Here is a 19858-nt window from a genome sequence, read left to right as displayed (position 1 = left end):
AGCAAACCTAATCAATCTCCAGAGAAAAAGGGTATTAGTGATTTATGGGTCTCTGAAAATACCTCTACTGCTTGATTTTTCTCTGCCTATTAATGAAGTGTAAGCCTGTGAAATAATCTTAAATCCAAGCATGTAAGTATGTGATGTAAATCATGTTGAAAATCCATCTGTCTCTGACTCCTTCACAATGACAGTGTAAGTGATAGGACTTGAAGGACAGTCATTCCCTACGTTGGCGGATCTCTGAACCTTCAGCCCAACAAGCTCACTTCTCTGACTTCTTTCAGATTTCAGCCCCCTTTCCTATTCTCTCTCTCTCTCTCTCTTTCTCTCTCCTCACCCCACCCCACCCCTTTTCTTTCTTGCTAAGAAAGACAGAGCTATTGACTAGAAGCCCAGAGTTGCCCCCAAGTTCTGACCACCAGCTCGAATTCTTATGAAGTGGACTTGTAATATCCTTAATGTTGCTGTTGGCAGTCAGTTCCAGATTCCATTATTGTCGATCAATGCCGTCGCCATGTGAGGTGGGGGGAGGAACGGAGGAGGAGGAGGAGAAAGGAGGGATGAGAGCTTCCTATTCACGGATTTATCAACCTGCCTTTGCTCGCAGGAAGTCTTCGTCAAGGGGGCTGAGATGCTGTTGAAATAGCTAAAGCAGGAAGGGGTTAGGGGGCTGCAGTTCTCTCTGGTTCACTGAAAGGAAATTTGACAACCTTTCTTCTCGGAACAAAACAAAATGCTGAATTTGTTTTTTTGCCTTTGTTTTTGTTTGATGATATGCTTTACTTAACTGATTAGCTATTGTGCTGTCTGGTTATCTAAGCTGCTTCAGTGTAGGAACCTGTTTCTTTTTCTTGAGTAGCTTTATTCTTTATTTTCCTTTGCTTTCTCCTGTCATTAAACACAAATCATTATTCAATTTTATCCTGGCTTCTCTTTCAGGCTAAAGCTTAACACCAAGAGACAGAAGGACAAATCTCCCTTCCCTTCTCTTCTGTCACCCTCTTTTAACCCTCTGTTTCCTTCCCCCTCCCCCCTGTTGTGTTAGATTGATGTCACTGAGACAGAATTCAGAGTGGAGGGAGGATCACATTTGCTCTTTCATCATTACCGCCTAGCCAGCAATTTAAGTGTTGGACCCCCAAGAATTTAGTCTTTGTATCTTTCTTTTCCCACTCCATCATTCAGTAATTGTGCTCTGTATGGAAAAGTTTTCTGGCTGGAGAATGAGTCTCCTTTCCCCCGGTGATGTGGCCGAGTGGTTGGATAGTAGCACCGAAGAGGAGAAGAGCCTTCTGTCATTTCTGGGTACGGTAGGGCTCCGCTTGTTCTTTTAACCGTTTGTTGTCTGAACTTCTCTGACTTTGGGGAATAAGACCCCAGATTTTCTAAAATCCACTTTTGTATTTTTAAAAGGGGGTAGAGGAATTAAGAGGATATGTTTAAGTTGTTTGCTTTTCAAGGTTTGTTTATGTCTATAGAAAGAGTGTCACCAACATTGCCTATGAGAAAGAGACAGTTTGCTTTGCTTTAACAAAGAGTTCTAGCTCCGTGCATAGCTTACTATGTCATCCGGTCAGCTGTTCGTGGTATTCAGACAACTTCTACCAGCCAAAATACATTATTGTTTTACTCTACCTCTTTGTACAGTCATGATGAGGCTTGCCTTGTAAGAGTGGCAGTGTGCTTTGTGTGCAAGAAAAGCCAACATATGGATTGAGAAGTAGCTTTTATGCAAGGTGTGAAATATTTGTAATGTTCATATCAAGATTTCTACTGAGTATATAAAATAGGACACATGGACCAGCAGTTACTTAAACTTCCCATTTATGGATGCTTTCTAATAAATTTCTGAGTAAAACAATTATTGATCATGGAATTATTGATATAATAAATTCATAAGGAAGTTAGGTTATAAATCCACTTGTGTCATCAGTGTAATAGGAGAGCTTGATACACAAATCCTATTTGTGAATACTGTTGTTAGATTAATAATTGCCTTGACATTTTTTTAATAACTTTCATTTGTCTTATATTTCACTAAATACAGATATACCTTTCTTATAAGTGAGCAAAATTTATGGTCTTCTAATTTATTCCTCATGAGTATTACCTATAACCTAAGAATAGTCTTCTGCCATTTCAAAAGATATCTATCTTTAAAAATTTTTTATTATATTTAGAATAAGTTTTTGTTTTATTTAATTCAATTATGTTGTCAATCTTAACATTCTGTACATGATTTCTTTTTTTGTGCAGTTTAGATGTAAAGGGTCATCCTAATCAGATCTTCTCTAGTTCTATAAAGACTCAGGTATATATATTTTTATATTAATCCTACTCTTACTTTGTTTATCATAGCCTCACTTGTCTTGGGTATTTGGGTGACTCTAAGAAATATGTGTACCTCTTAAATCCTCATTTCTCTGAAGCCTGTTCTATTCTACTTACTTCCCATTCCCCTCCCTTCCACATACGTAGAGAAATATCAGTGAAGAAAAGCGAGTACAAATATCCCTAAGTAAAACCAACCATTTAGACCCTATTGCATCATGGGAAAGGAAGGTAGAGTCATCGCTAAACAGCTTTCCCTTGCTCTTGCATATTTTTCTGTATTCTAATTATCTACCCTCAAGATTAATTTATTGCTTTTTTTGGCCATTACCCCACTATGTCTAAAAAGAATTCGCTCAAATACAGAGTTGGGAAAATAAAAGGTAACTACAGTTTATACCCCCTCCCTCCCCCACTCTCATCCTCTGTTTAGGAGAGTTAATGAATTCCTCTTTATTCACAAATGGAGGTGGTAAAGACAAAGGATGTTAGAACATGCTTTGAAGAAAAATGCAAATTCCTACAAATTATCCACTAATGGGAGGAAACCTTAGCATTCGTAGTAGATAAAACACAGATAAGTCAGTCATGATTCTCCTCAAGGGCTACAAGTTTAGTTGCTGAGAGAGTAGATAGCTATCGGTCCCCTGCTCTACTGTGGCAGTGGTGAACCTGGACGCCAGCAAGTCTTATTTGGGGGATTAAATCTCTCTCCTGAACATGGGTAGCAAACACGTACATATTTGGATAAACAGAAATTTACTAAGTTCTTCCAGAGGAACGATGAGGAAAACTATCTCAAATATAGCTTGTAATAGCTTGCGGATTAAGCAAAGCTCTTATGATGTCACTGGCTAATATAGTTACCATTAATTACAACATGCTTTTCCCAGTGAAGGTGCCAAGAGAAAAATAAGAAACCTGAATCTACTTTATGGTGAATCTAGGATAAGTGGAACCAAAAGAGTTGTGTCAAAGAACCTATCAAATTAGGCTTTCTTTCCATAAGCAATGATTTCTCTCTAGGAGAGGAAATGAAAGGAAAGCTCTTTGTGTTGGTTAGACTTTACTACTTCACTTTTGAACAATAGCAACTTAACTAATGTTCAGGCCTTTCTGTTGATCTAGTGCAATCCTGGTTTGATGAAACTTCATAAAACTGTGCTGTGCATTATTCTATTCAAAAGCCTTCCATGTCTCCCTCACCACCTACCAGATAAAATCAAAACACCTTACTCAGGAACTTATTCTGGCCCTTCTATTTGACATCCATATTCCTTTGGGGAGGGGCCAAGGGGCCCTTCATTCCACCAAATGGATTAACTTTCTATATCTTACACAAATGTTGCCCTTTGCTACCATCCCACATACTATTTCTTCTATTTGGCAGTGTCCCCTCATCTAAACTGAACTTTCCATAACCCTGCCCCTGTTTCAGATCTTGTTCATGAACAAAATACTGTGCTAGGTACTGTGGCTGGATATAAAGAGGTATAAGATAAAACTGCTTGTGAGAAATGTAGAGTTTGGTTGGAGAGAAAACATGAACTATGTATAATTAAGTGAGAAAGATTTAACGATAATTCAAGACAACGGAGAAAATAAAAAAAGCAGTACCTGATTGTGAAATGATGTATCTAGGCAAAAATTGCCTTGGAAATTTGAAGCAGGGAGACATCATTTTCAATTAGGAACACTGAAAATTGCTTTACACAGATAGGATTTAATCTGAATCTTAAAAGATAGGGTGGATTTTTATAGAAATGGAGTTTTCTGTATGGAAGGAGTATCATGAGGAATATTAAATTATGTTCATGTCTAATGAACAAATTGATTTGAAAGGAATGGGAAATTTGTGTAAAGAAGTGATGAGAGACGGTACTTGAAGGATGTTTGGTGGCTCACTGGGTAGGACCTTTCCTGACAATCTAATAAGTAACAATTTTATCCAGAAAGCAGCTGGAAAGAATTAAAGATTATTGAGTAAGAAAAAAAATGTGACCAAAATAATTTCTTAGGAGGACATGTGAAAGTGTCTCAACAGGGGGATGAGACCAGAAGCAGTTAAACCTGTTTGAAAGCTATCAGGGAAGTCCAGATATGGACTAAGTGCCTCCATTTTAACACTTCACGCCCTATAGTATTATTAGTGGTTTGCTTATTTGGTATTGAAACTAGATTGTGAATCCCTCCGTAACAGGGGTTCAATCCCCTGTCTTTTCAGCACCCAGTACACTCCAGGTACAGAGGAATATTTGCACAGCTGATATGAAAAACTGAGATGAAAAGATGGAGAGATTACAAAGGATCTATCAACAGAATTGCTCACAGATTGGAGGAATGGGGAAGAAAATAAAGACTTTTTGAATTTGAGAGGATGGTGGTTACTATTAACAGAAATAGAAAAGTTGGGAAAGGGAGTCAGTTTTTGAGGGAACAAGATGAGTTCGGTTTAGATATATTGAATTTGAGGTGACTAGTATATATTCAGATAGAAATACAGTTCTAATGATTGGAAATGAAGTCACAGGTAGAGAGCAACATTTGGGAGCCATCTAGAGAAGAAAGATAGTTGAAGCTCTAAGCATCTGTCAGTGATCTACTGTTGAGAAACTGTCAAGGTAAAAACAGAGGTGAGGGACTGAACCTTGAAGAACTCCAGTTTGGGGGAGCGGGGTAGGGGTGGGGTAGAGAGGAAGAGGAGATACAGAGGGAATGATCACAACGATAGAAGGAAAGCCAGGATGGTATGGTATTACAAGTGCTAAAGTAGAAAAAGGTCAACAATGTCAGTGGTTACAAAAGACAAAAAAAAAAAAGTCAGGAAAGACCACTGGATTTGGTAATTAGGAGACTTTTGATAGCTTGTGAAATGATCAGTTCCATTTCATTCATTAGAGTAGAAGGAAGAGAAGTCAGATTTTATAATATTGAGAAAGATAGCAGATGGTGAAAGCCACAGGTTACATCTCTTGCCTGGAGAAATCTGTGACTAATAAAAAGGAAAAGTGCCTTTTTAAAAATTGGGGAGACTTGTACATATTTTTGGTATAGGAGAGAGCAAGCTATTGAGCCTATTGGAATAACTGAGGGCACAAAATCCTTTATGAGTTTGAGAGTGAGTGTGGGATTAAGGGCACAGGGTTAACCTTTTGAAAGGAGAAACTCATACAGGAACCAAAGATGCTTGTAGAGACGTGACAGTGGCAAGTAGGGAAGACGAGGGAGATACTGCAGGTGTAGTCATCTTACAGCATGTGACTATCCCAGTCTTGCATTGCGTTTAGTTATTTGTGTGTCCACCTAGCATTTCCCTGTGTCTGCATGCTAGGGACCTTCACTTCATATTTTGGCATCTTCCAGAATAGCACCAAAGAGGTGCATAGTAAACACTTAATTTTTGAATGAATGAATGCTATTCAAATACCCAAAAGTTTGCGATTCAGCCATTTTCACAGTTAACCAAATTGGTCTGTCAGCGCTATCCTTTCTCCTCCTTTTCTACACTTGTCTGCTCTCATATCTGCAAGTAACATTTAAGGTACATTGGTAGCATTTGCAGTTATTTCAGTAGGTTGTAATTGTGTTTTCTAAATTCTAGAATAAGAAGGAAAATACCCAAATATTTTGTATTACTTTGCATTTTCTAAACTGAATTTAAGTGATTTTTTGTTGTTGTTGTTAAGTGAAGTTATTTGATAGAAGAGGTCTATAAAAGAAGAATATAATTTTGGCAAAACCTAAACATTTTCTTTTTAAAGATTTTATTGATTTCAACAGAGACAGACACAGCAGGAAAGGGAACACAAGCAGGGGGAGTGGGAGAGGGAGAAGCAGGCTTCCCACTGAGCAGGGAGCCCGATGTGGGGCTCAATCCCAGGACCCCAGGATCACGAGCCAAAGGCAGATGCTTAACAACTAAGCCACCCATGCACCCCAAAACCTAAACATTTTTAAGTTTCTAAATGACTCTACTGACTATGGTAAATTATTTTGTATTGATAACTATTATCTGATTCCAAAAATTACACCTAACCTCAAGGGGAAAGTATATTCAAAAATTAAAACTCTCATTTCTGGCAGAATGGCAGATATCCTGAAAAATAACATAGAAACAGCTAGAAATGGCCTATTAATGAAACAAACATTTTAAACTACATGGTTGACCTCTTTTCTTGGGAAAGAAAGGAAATCCTCTTGGAGAGAAAAAAATGAAACTAAATATCCAGGTAGTAAAATTGTCCTGGGGGCATTTGCTAGTCTTAGAATTCTGGAATGTTAAGTTTTGGGGTTTGTTGTTTTGTTTTGTTTTTGAATTTCCTTTTTTTTTTTTAAGATGTCATTTATTTATTTGTCAGAGAGAGAGAGAGAGAGCATGAGCAGGGAGGAGGGGCAGAGGGAGAGGGAGAAGCAGACTCCCGGCTGAGCAGAGAGCCTGATGTGGGACTCGATCCCAGGACCCTGGGATCATGACCTGAGCTGAAGACAGACACTTAACTGACTGAACCACTCATGCACCCCAGAATGTTAAGTTTTTAAAAAAATTTTTTAAAGATTTTATTTATTTATTTGACAGAGAGAGACATAGCGAGAGAAGGAACACAAGCAGGGGGAGTGGGAGAGGGAGAAGCAGGCTTCCCGCTGAGCAGGGAGCCCGATGTGGGGCTCTATCCCAGGACCCTGGGATCATGACCTGAGCCGAAGGCAGATGCTTAACGACTGAGCCACCCAGGCGCCCCCAGAATGTTAAGTTTTAATAGCCACAAGGTAGGAGATGAGCCTGGGGTCCAAACAAAGTGAGGAATTAGAATGGAAATCCTTGGGGCACCTGGCTGGCTCAGTCAGAGGAGCATGCAGCTCTTGATTTTGGTATCCTGAGTTTGAGCCCCACATTGGGTGTGCAGATTGCTTAAATAAATAAAACTTTAGAAACCAAAAAAAAAAGGAACCAAAATCCTCACCCCATTGTTTCTCATAGGACTGGGTCCCTTGATGACTGAAAATAAGAAAGAAAAATCTGGTCACTGACAAAAACTGACAAATCTTCCTTATCTTAGACTAGACTACTGGTCAGGGAGGGAAGAGGATAAAGATCCTCTGAGAATTAATAACCACGGTTCTGATAAGGCAAAACTAAATAGTGGACAACAGTATATGTGTTAGATAGGAAGGGGGTAATTCAAACTGAAGTTTTCTAAGATCATTGAATTATTCAAGAGAAGGATAGAAATCAAGATTAGCATTAGGCCTTAAGTATATGTGTTGAAATGTCAAGGACAGCTATTAAAGAATAGAAATAGAGTGCATGATTTCAAAAGCAGTAGAGGAGAAAATGAATTTTTAAAAACTTGATCAATCTGAGCAGACAGAAAATCAGGAAAAAAGCATTTTAAAAAGTGAGTAGAAAACACACCAAGATGGTAGAAATAAAATCCAACTACATCAGAGAATACAATGTTGGAAAATGTTAAAAGGTAAAGATAGCCAGACTCAATTTTTTTTAATGTTGTGAATGAGAAAGACATAAGGACCCAGGAGGGTTAAAAGTAAAAAGTTTGGAAAAAGATATCTTTGGCAAATTAAAGAAAGCTAGCATATCCATGAAAACAAGATAAAATGGAACTTGATGTCAAAAACCATTTCTAGGAATAAAAGGGTCACTTAATGATAAAATGTAGAAATTGCTAGAAAGATACAACAATCTTACATGCACCCAATAACAATGTCTCAAAATTTATAAGGCAAAAGTTGACAGAAATATAAGGAGAAATTGATAAATCTACAATCCTGTCCATAAAAAGTAGTAAAGCTAAACATAAAAAACACCATAAGCTTGAGTTAATGGACATGTTTAGAATCCTGAATCTGGCAATTATATAATCTTCTCATACACATATGGGATCTTCATGAAAACAGTCCATAGACTGGGGGCATAAACAAATTTCAATAAATTTTAAAGCCTTTATATCATACAGAACACATTTTCTTGATCATAGTTAAACTAAGTTAGAAATTAGTAACAGAAATTTACGTGAAAAACCTTTACTGGGACGCCTGCGTGGCTCAGTCAGTTAAGTATCTGCCTTCTGCTTGGGTCATGATCCCACCCTGGTAATCAAGTCCCACATCGGGCTCCTTACTCAGTGGGGAGCCTGCTTCTCCCTCTGCCTGCTTCTTCCCCTGCTTTGTGCTCTCTCTCGAAGAAATAAATAAATAAACTCTTTAAAAAATAAAAAAACCTTTACTTTTGGATTCTTTTAAAGTTGCTTATCCAGAACTCTTCAGTCAGAGAAGAAATAATAATAAAAATTATAAAATAGAACTGAACATCCTGAAAACAGTACATATCAAAACCTGTAGGATATTGTGAAATAGTTATTAAGTGAAACCTAACAGCTTTAACCTTTTATATTGAAAAGGAGAAAGGCTGAAAGTTAATGAGCTAATTAAGCATTTGTCTCAACAAGTTATATATATGCATGTCCAAAGAAAGTTTAGGGAGAGAAATAATGAAGATAATAAGCAGATAATGAAATGGAAGACAGAAATAAATGTAATAGAATCAATAAAGCCTAGAGTTGTTTTATTAAAAAGTTCAATGAAAATAGATAAAACTGTCAAGATTTGATCAAGTGAAAAAGAAAGCACAAAGAAACAATGTTAGAAATAAAAAAAGGGACATAATTATAGAAAATCAGAGACTTGAAAAATAAGAATCTATCATGAACAATTTTATGATATTTGAAAAGTTAGATAAAATGGACATTTTATTTTATTTAGGTGGGAAGGGGCAGAGGGAAAGGGAGAGAAAGAATCTTAAGCAGGCTCCATGCCCAGCACAGAGCCCCATGCAGGCTCACAACCCTGACATCATGACCTGAGCCAAAATCAAGAGTGGGACACTTAAGAGCCACCTAGTCACCCTGAGAAAATGGATATTTTAAAGAAAGATGTAATTTATTAAATTGACTATGGAAGAAACAAAATATAAGTGGGCTTATAACTGAACCTTGAAAGAAATTGAATCAGTATTTTAAAATCTACCATCTATTGTAGTTTGATTGCTCATGAAGCTTGACTTCTGAAAAAGAAATAAATGCTGGATTACACTTACATTACTGTTTCCAATCAGTGGCAATTCAGTTTTTCATCAGAAATGAATAAACTGACATTCTGATAATCTAAATTGAAAAAGAAGCAAAAAATCCCAAGAGTCATGTCAACTTGTAAACATGGCAGTTGAATCCCTCTTGAGTCCCACAGGTGGTCATGGTTCCCTTTGTGTTTGAATCTTACACCCTTTATTTAGGCGATTTCCTTAGAAAAAGAAAAAAAAAAGTTCTTTCAAAAAATTTTCTGAACGGGATGTGCAAATAAAAAATTTGAGAAAATCAAGCTGAACAGATATCTAAAGAAAATGGAAATGAGTAAGATGTCAAGACTTAAACCTTATTACATTTAAATGTGCTTCTTAAGAGAACCTGGAAATTTGTAAATTCTCAAAAAGAATATACATAGAAGGAAACACCTCAAAACTTTTTTTTAAAGATTTTTTTTTTAATTTATTTGCCAGAGAGAGAGAGAGCGTGCATGTGAGAACACAAGCAGGGGGAGCAACAGGCAGAGGAAGAAGCAGGCTTCCCCCTGAGCAAGGAGCCTGATGCAGGACTTGAGCCCAGGACCCTGGGATCACAACCTGAGCCGAAGGCAGACATTTAACCGACTGAGCCACCCAAGGTGTCCCAGGAGACACCTCAAAACTTTTAAATCTAAGCTCTCATGAAGCTCATTTATCAAAATCTCAATTATAGCAAAAGAGTCAAACTAATATACATAAAAAGAGTGATTCTTAAACTTAACTAGATGTTTCACTTTAATTCCATGTGAATTAGAAATAACTAGAAAATTTATTAATTTTATGTGTATTAAATTGAACCACATGAAATTGTATACGAAATGATATTTTACCATTTGAACATACAAAAAATGGCAAGTCTATATGACCCAATGTGTTTATTAAAGGAGAAAAAAACAGGTGTCCAGACTATGCTGAACTATTTTTTAGTTGTTTAGTTAAAATTTGTTACTAATTATTATCTTTTCTGTTTTAATACTCCCTGCAAACAAACAAGAATTGGTGCAAATGGTTTATGAGAACATTGCAGGAGACATGTTTAAAATGGAGAGAATTCTTTTTACTGAAACTTGTTTTATTTAAAAATTGAGAAAAATCATCATTATTCAAATCTTGCATTATTCAAACCCTATTCAAGACAGCAGTTGCAGAACATTTTACTGGGCCAGAATGTAGTTTGATACCCGAAACTAAAGAACACATAATCAAGTAATATCAACTTCTACAAATGTTAATTGGAAATCAAAGAAATGTCAACAATTAGGACTAGTTTTATGGAAGTAGGTGAACTGACATTGGTATTGAAGGTCACCTTCGATTTGGCATATAGGTGAAAACCATTAGCAAACACAAATGCAGGGGAACGAATATGGCCAGTTTGAGATCAAAGATCATCTGTCTAAGGCAATTTGTTGGAGAGTGTTGACAGAAAAGAAAGGTGGGGCCAGGTGTTTTTTTCCAGTGCCTGACTGTCTAAAGATCTCTAGGAAGGTCATTACACCAAGAAAGTAATGTTTTAGGGAAACTAATCTGGTAATGGTGAGCAGGATAGCTTTCAGCAGAGAAAGACAAAGGAGTCAGTGAGATCAGTTAGGGCAGTCCTGCCATGATCTGCGTGAGAAGATAAAAAGTCCAGGACTGGGGTGATAGATGGTAGTGTAAATGAAGTCAACAGACATTTTTGAAATGAGACTTGGCAGTGTTGATGTCATAAGGAGTACAAATCAACATCGCAGGCTACACCCTTTTCTGATACCTTCACTAAGAAGTGATGTCCAATGTAAACATTTTTTGTTTTTGTACAGTGCTATATGTATATTTGACCCTCAGTACATGATTAAGTTCTCATCTTTATATTAGAGGCCAAATATTTGTGTTTTCAATACTTCAGTACTTTAAGTACTTTCTATTAATGTCTGTTTTGGAATAAAACCCAAACTAGTCCTTTTTTAAAATTTTATTTTATTTAAATTCAGTTAATTAACATATAGCACATTATTAGTTTCAGAGGTAGAGTTCAGTGATTCATAGTTGCATATAATACCCAGTGCTCATTACATCACGTGCCCTCCTTAATGTCCATCACGCAGTTACCCCATTCCCCCACCCTCCTCCCCTTCTGCAACCCTCAGTTTGTTTCCTATAGTTAAGAGTCTCTTATGGTTTGTCTCACTCTCTGATTTCATCTTATTTTATTTTTCCCTCCCTTACCCTATGATCCTCTGTTTTGTTTCTTTTCCACAGACTAGTCTTAAAAGACCCTGGCATAATCAAGGACCAAATCTTTTTGTTTTTAATTTTTAAAGATGAATACTGAAATCATGATATGAGTAAATCAAAGATTATCCCTACAATTATATATGAAACATAATAATAATGAGAACATGTTAAGTTGGTTATAGAAAAGTTTAAAGTTCTTACATCTCTATAAAGTTAGAAAACATAGTGCCTTCCAGAGTTGAACATAAAATCTTATTCACCAAAATGAAGCTGTGAAATTAAGAAAGTGTTACAAATAACTGGGTTGAAATGCTCAAAAATGTCATTTTTTGCTGAACAATGTTTTCTTATTTAAAGATTATTCTTTGTAAAACCTGAGACTTTAATGCTGTTTATCTACTTTTGTGTCATAGAATTAGCCTAAGTAGTTACCTCTCCACTTAGGTGTACTGAAGATTGCTTTAGGAGGATAAAAAGACAGGGTTTTATTTTATTTAATACTTTATTTTTTTAGAGCAGTTTTAGGTTCAAAGGAAAATTAAGAGGAAGGTAGAAAGACTTCCCATATACCCTTATCCCCACACATGCACAGCCTCCCCCATTACCAATATCCTCCACCAGAATATTACATTCGTTACAATTGATGAATCTGCATTGACACATTATAAGCACCCCAAGTCCATAGTTTACATTAGGGTTCATTTTTGATATTGTACATCCTTTGGGTTTGGACAAATGTATAATGACATGCATCCATCATCACAGTATCATACAGAGTTTTTTCACTGCCCTAAAGATCCTTTGTGCTCCATCTATTCATCCCTACACCTAAGGGCAGGTTATTTTTTGGAGGGCTTTTTAATTGAAGAAATCAGTAGTAGATATTTTTTATAGGTCGTTTCCTGTTTTGTTCAAATTTTTTCACCATTGCATTAAGACACCTTTCTCTCTCCTTAGCCCATTTCCTTACTTCTCTTTGTTTCTTAACTAGAATATTGTTATTAGCATCAATGTTGCAGGATTGAGTTTTCTTTGATGGCTTTTTTTTTTGCAATAAATTATCCCTCGAAGAGTATGATTTAAATCTTTTTTAAAAATTTGTACATATATGGTGGCAGATGTTAACTAGAGTTATTGATCATTTCACAGTGTATATGAGTATTGAATTATTATGTTGTACATCTGAAACCAGTATCATTGTATATATCAGTTAAACCTCAATTTATTTATTTATTTATTTATTAAAGATTTTATTTATTTGACAGAGAGAGACACAGTGAGAGAGGGAACACACAAGCAGGGGGAGTGGGAGAGGGAGAAGCAGGCTTCCGCGGAGCAGGGAGCCCGATGCAGGGCTCGATCCCAGGACCCTGGGATCATGACCTGAGCCAAAGGCAGACGCTTGACAACTGAGCCACCCAGGCGCCCCTATACCTCAATTTAAAAAAAAGAAATGCAGGGGCACCTGGCTGTCTCAGTCGGTAGAGCATCCAACTCTTGATCCCGGGGTCGTGAGTTGAAGCCCCACATTGGGCTTGGAGCCTAGTTTATTTATTTCTTTAAGATGTTATTTATTTATTTATTTGAGAGAGAAGGACTGTGAGCGGGGCGAGGGGCAGAGGGAGAGAAAGAACCTCAGACTCTGTGTTAAGCATAGAGCTGGACACGAGACCCAGTTCCACCACCCTGAGATTATGACCTGAGCCAAAATCAAGAGTCAGACGCTAAACTAACTGAGCCACCCAGGCACCCCTGGAGCCAAGTTTAAAAAAAAGTTTTTTTTAATGTTTATGCCTATGCTATACCCTCCATTTCCCCAAAGGTTGTGATTCAGTGGGTCTGAGTTGGGCATCTGTGTTTGATTAAAAGCTCCACAGCTGATTTGAATTCACAGCCAGGCTGGCAAATCACTGGTTAAGTGGAATGCAATGTGATAACACACTTTTTTAAAATTGAAGGATATTTAACATACAGTGTCATATTAGTTTCAGCGATTCTATACATTACTCGGTGCTCAGCACAATAATATAATGCTGAGTGATTTAATTATCTTTAAAATATGAAGAATCGTGTCCATATTGTTAAAGTTCTTTGAGTTATTTTTAGGAAGAGGAAAATTGGAGTTTCCATGATTATCTTATTTCTTCTCCGTTACAGCCCATTATATAAAAGACTGGGAGAACAAGATAGCATGCATGGTAATTAAAAAGTACAGACTCTAGATCCAGACTGCATGAGTTCCAATCCTGATTCTGCCCTTGACCAGCTGTGCAAACATGGGCAGAGCAATAGAACCTCTTTTTCTTTCCTTATCTGTAAATGGTGGTGGTAGTCACTGTTCCAGAGAATTGTTGTGACAATGGAAGAGATAACTCAAATAAAACACTTAGCATGTAATAAGGGATCATAAATGATAGTTTGGTGTTGCAGGTATCCTTGTTATTCTGTTTTTATCATAATTATTAAGATCCCTGTTGGTTATCACTAAGAACCAGAGATACACTTTGTATTTGAAACTTAAGCTACCATGTAAACATCCCTGCATTTTGTAATGTAATGTAGGAATGTAAACATTCCTACTATTTTCTTAGCCTTTCTGGTTGAGACTGTTGCACTAAAAGTATTCTCTCCTATCCCATCCAATATCATCATGTGAAGAAATAGAATACTTGTGGGTGTCCAGACTCCTTGACCAGAGAGAAATCCTTCCTCCTGTTATATTAATTGGAAAATTTTAAAATAATAAAATAGAGAATAAATTTGCTGAAGTAAAGGTGGGGAGACTGAATGGCTTTACTTACTGAGAATTCACCACATTTGTGTACTTATCATCAATTTGTTCAGATTGAAGTAAGTGTTGAGGGCATGCAAACTTGAAAGGTCTGCTTGTTTGAGCGAGGTACTGCAGTCTAAGTGATACAGATTGGATGGATTAATGTGGCTCTGGGGATTTGTATTTCAGAGCAGCTGAGTGGTAGTGGTAGTGTCAGTACATAGGCTTTAAAGCTGTAAAAATGGGATACAGCAGGAAATGTCCTACTGAAAAGCAGGTGGATGAAGTCTATAAAACGCCCAGGTGCTATGGTGTTGGCAGCTCTGTAAATGCGGTCTGTAATTTTCTTCTCTTTGTTCTTGTCACTTTTCCTTTACAAAATTGCTCTCTGCCCAAATCTTTAAGGTCTCATTACCTTTAGGAGTCCATCAACAAAACACGCAATCCCATTTACATGAAGCCTTTTCTCTTTCACCTTTTGCCATTTGTTTTTGAGGTCCTTTACTGAATGCATACAAACCCATTGCCTCATACTACTCCTTCCTTCCCATTCTGTTCCTTAAACATCGTCTCTGTTCCTGTGGAAAAAGAATCCTCCTAATTTAGAATTCATAGCATAAAGAAATAACGTTATTTGTTCATTTTATTCATTAATAACTTGAGCCAGTGACATAGCCTATCTTATTTATTGTCATCATTTGCGCAATATAAAGGCAAATAGATGATAGTGAAGTGGGCTCATTCACAGCACCCTGAAATTTCAGTGACATGAATGGGTGCAGGAACACAGTTTGGTGTGTATTCAATTTTCTGTCATGCTTTGTTGGAATGTTACTGATTTTTAAAAAGGTTTTTGAAGTGAGCTGAAGAATTCCCCTTTTGAGAATAATACTAGAACACTTGTTTCCTAAATATAATACCAAAAATATTAAAGGGGCCTGTGAATAATTATAATTGGCAGAGCATTCACATTCATTCATGTTTTATAATTCTGTACACAAAATTACTAGGAATTGGCTTGGGTTGCCATTTATGGGAAGTATTGGGGCATACTATATATGCCACATTGACTGCGCCCAGGAACATGTAATGGTTTTCTGATCTGTCATTAACTAGAGAATTTTGCTGTAAGAAGGCTATTTTGGTTCCTTACATCATTGTCTACCAAATTAAAACTTTATAAATGTCTTTCTACATTTTGTTCATCTTTTATGTTGAATTTTCTGAAATTACTTTCACATTGGTATTATTTTCTTCTTTTAAATTTGGCCCCGATATGCTCATCCAAGAGAGTAATAATTGTTACTACCTCAGGGGCTGCCCCAAGGACGAAGAAAGATAGATTCCAGATCCAGCACTTAGCACAAAACAAACACTCAGTATTAGCTAAAATTATCATAAAAATACTTCTGCCTCCAAGAGGTGCCTAAATAACTTTTATAGTACCTCTTTTTCTCTTTAGAGAAAGTATTTTGAATCATTTCTTAACGATGGTAACTCATCCTAAGAGTGGCAGACATTATCAGAATTCATGACATCTGAGCCCTGTTATTAGGTTAGTATATGCATGTATGACATGATGGTATACGAACTTTGGTTCAATGTGACTGAACCAAAATAAATGCAGTTGATGCTTATCGATATTTGGGCATAATGATAACAGATACCTTTCTCATTTAAGATATTTTCAGAGGCTTTTGGAACCTAACCCTCAGTCAATATGATAAAAGTATTAACCTTTACTGTCTTTCCAAACATAATAATATTCCAGAATTATTTCAGTCAGTCACTTTTCAAGGTCCTGAAAAGAAAATAAGAAAGTGCCAGTAAATATATCTCCATAAGGTTTCTATGTGATTTGTACGTTTTGGTGAAATATGTTTGACCAGGTGATTTTTCACTTCAGAGTAGAAAGCTCAAGTCTTTACACATAGGCCTATAGAGCCTACATGGCCCGAGCACAACTGCCCCGTCTCAGGTTTTCTGCTACTCTTTGTCCCTACCAACACCAGTCACGCTGGCCTCCGTGCTGCACTTTACCCTAGAAGTTTCGTATTGGCTTCCCACTGCCTGTAGTGTTCTTCCCTAATAAACCTAGAAGGATGACTTCCACATCTCCTCTTCTCAACACATCTACCCATTCACTATAATTATTGTAATGAAATTACTACACCTCTTCATCTCCCTTACACTGTCCTACTTTTTTTACTCCTTGAAATACTTTTTGAGAGTTGCTTCCTGATAAGTGAATTAAGGCCATGAACGACACAACTATTAGGTTCCAAAGGCAGAGATTGACTTCTGTCTGTTGAACAAGCACATCCTCCACCAGAAGTGCCTTTACCCCTATAATCCTCCAGCTGTCAATTTCTTTGCCACACTTTCCAAAGAAGGCACATCAACAGAGAGGAAAATAGGTGTTAGGTAGAATAAATGATGTTATGATACCAGACTTTGGATTTAGCCCCTTTCTTTGAAAAAGCTAATTTTGCACCGAAGCATATAAACTCATTCATCTTGTCTTCATCTCTGGTTGGTCTGAGTAACCCAGGTTATTAATGAAGACCAGAGCAGAAAAGGTGAGATGCTTTACACAGGAGATAGTTGGTAGAGCTGCTAAGAAAAGCACCCACATGTTCTCTCTGTTCAGTGTATGTTTCATATGGAGCTGTATTGCAGGTTATCTCTCATTAAGAGAAGTGGTCACCTTACCTTGGTTCATACCCAATGGCAAAGGAAATGAAGAAATAAATTTGAAACTTAACCAGGCTTTTATATTTTATAACTTTTTTTTTTTTTACCTTTCAGTCTGAAGGTGAAAAATATTTTTAGAGGATGAGAAAGTGAACAAAACAGTTTCAGATCTTTACTGAAACAGTACTGTAAGTCTCTGTCTCAGTCTTAGAGAGTGAGCATATTTAAAAATGACTGTGATTAAATATTATGACTATGAAAGGAACAATAATTTTTATAGTGGGTGAAAATAATGTGGTATATGTAGCATGAGTGGGGGCAGGGGAGAGAGCTGTCTAATTTTGGTCTACTGGAACCAGTATAGATTTTCCTTCCAACTCAGCAGAAATGTGGCTTTAGGAGCATAGTAGCAGCTTTCCTTTCTGCTTGGAGATTTAAAGTTAAAGGTACCTGGACCAGTTTAATAAGCAGGCTTGCCTGTGACTAATCCAGCATGCTGTTAATTCGGTTCTTGCTGATGCTGCTACCTGGTTCTACGTGGCCATTGGTGCTTGGGGTATATATTCTTTTCTCAGCTTTGAAATAGTTCTGGATTTTCTGAAAATGAAAGAACTTGGGTATTCAAGGGCCTTGTGTGCATCGTCAGATAAGTTGCATTGTTGTGGGGGCTGAGAAAGGAAGTGTAGACCTCTCATCAGTAGTTGATTTAGCTTATTTCCTCTTTGCCCTCTTAGTGGCAGTTGTTCAAACTTCGAGAAAAATTTAATTTCTCCTTTTTGAACCCAGTGATATTCTTTAAGCTATGCCAGAGTTGTGATTTTTTTCATGATGCAGAAAGAGAATCTAAAAGAGAAAGAGAAGTACAACAAATAACATATTTGTTAGAGTTTAAAATGTGGCTGCTCGTTTTAGCGAATATAATTTCACATTGTTAAAAGCCTGGAAATATATTTATTTAGTGATTTCAGATGCCTGAAAACTAAAAGTTGATATTTGAAAGAAAATGAGGAAATAAGGTTCCATTTTTTTCCTTATCCAGAACATTGCAAATTAAGGAAAACTGTTTACTGGATCATTTTATTCTTGCTAATGGAACTTATTTCTCCAGTTTGGTTTCTCCATCAATTATTCAGATATTAAAATATGTTATACTGTAATATTCAGTCTCATGTATCTTCTAATTATAGGTCCTTATCAGAGGAAGAATGAAATTTTCTTTTATCTTCACCAGCCCCTCTCCCCACCAGCCTGCCCCCCCCATACAGTAGAAATGCCTAACTTGGATAATCACTCTTTAAAGTCACACTCCTAAAGTCTGAAGATCTTGTTCCGTGTGCTTTCAAAACTGATTTGTTTAAATTTGGTGCTTTGTGTGCCATTGCCGTGAATTTTAGCTAATTATACTGCCATTTTTTAGAAGTCGTGTGTGTCTAATTCTGAAAATGACTTTGTACATTAAGGCTCATTTAACCACTGATGGTTAGAGAGAAGTTGAGAGACTTACAGTTATTGGTTGTAATTTTAAAAACAGTGATAGCATGGGACTTTCTTGTACTGCAGGCATATAAGACGCTATGTTGGCAACCTCTCAGTCATTAGGAATGTTGCAATTTGGCTTATGTCTTATGGGTCAAGATGTCACGCAGAAGATATGTTTAGTCATGGAAAGGAAATCAGTGTCCATCATGCAAAGATAGTAATAGGGTAAGCACTTCCAATTGGATTTTCATGGGAGGGATTGATTTGTGTGCATTACTAGGTCTGTGTAAAATGGTGTCCTTTTGGCACTAGCTGAATATAAATTTCAGTAAATGTTTTTTCTTGCTGCAGATTAGTGTAATACAGTGAAATTTTCTGTAACTGAGGGGAGGCAGTGGTTGGGCGTCTGCTAATAGCCTGAAAGTAACTAATGAGGATGTGCAGTCGGAACGATTGATTGAATAGCTGCAGTCCTGTGTGTTTCTTTCTCGCTTGCTCTCTGCAAGCTGTAGAGAGGGAGGGGAAGAGCAAGACACAGGGAGGGAGCGAGAGAAAAAACGCTTTCTCTTAAGTGGAAGTAGCACGGATCCCAGGGGCCAGGAGGCCAGAAATGGAAGTTTAAACTGCATCTGTCTTTTAAAGGGAGAACAGCAGGAATCAAAATGTCAGTCTCCGGAGTCACGATTTACTCCTTATTTTTTAAGATCTGGAAGATAATACAGAGTACTTTTTTTAGGATGTGTTTTTTTTCCTTGTCCATGTTGAGATTATCTAATGTTATCTGAGAAGCTGGATTCCTATATGTCTGTCAGTTGAAGTGGAGATGGGAAGCAGTTGTGATAAAGGTATAATATGTATATATCTATCATCTGTGTGTGCGTGTGTATGTGCATATATATATGCATATATTTATATCACTCTATGAAAAAAATTGTTTAAATGTAACCTTAATATAGTGTATAGTAATTAAATGAGAAAATATCACCTCATCTGCAAAATCCGAAGCTTGTTAGGTCAGTTTGAACAGATTTAGGATTCCAGAGGAAGATTTTAGTAAGGTCATCTTGCCAGCACAAGGAGAAGCTGATCTATTTTTATATCTGCATAGGCATATATGTTATTTTATCCTAGCAGTAGCTTTCAGTCGTCTCGTGGCCCTTTGGCTGCAGTCTGGTGAATCATCCTATCTGCACAGAACTGAACTTTGACCTTTGTGCAGACAC

General features: G+C 37.0%; 1 protein-coding gene across 7 annotated transcripts in view; it reads left to right on the top strand.

Annotated features, from left to right (window-relative positions):
• The window catches only part of RASAL2 (RAS protein activator like 2), a 349893-nt gene that overhangs the window by 246343 nt on the left and 83692 nt on the right, over positions 1-19858 (top strand). The window lies entirely within an intron of this gene.

This window comes from Eumetopias jubatus, unplaced genomic scaffold (assembly GCF_037043125.1).
Source record: "Eumetopias jubatus isolate StellerSeaLion01/CBP00866 unplaced genomic scaffold, mEumJub1_p1.0 scaffold_12, whole genome shotgun sequence".
NCBI classification, from domain to species: domain Eukaryota; kingdom Metazoa; phylum Chordata; class Mammalia; order Carnivora; family Otariidae; genus Eumetopias; species Eumetopias jubatus.
This window is presented reverse-complemented; position numbering and strand designations above follow the sequence as displayed.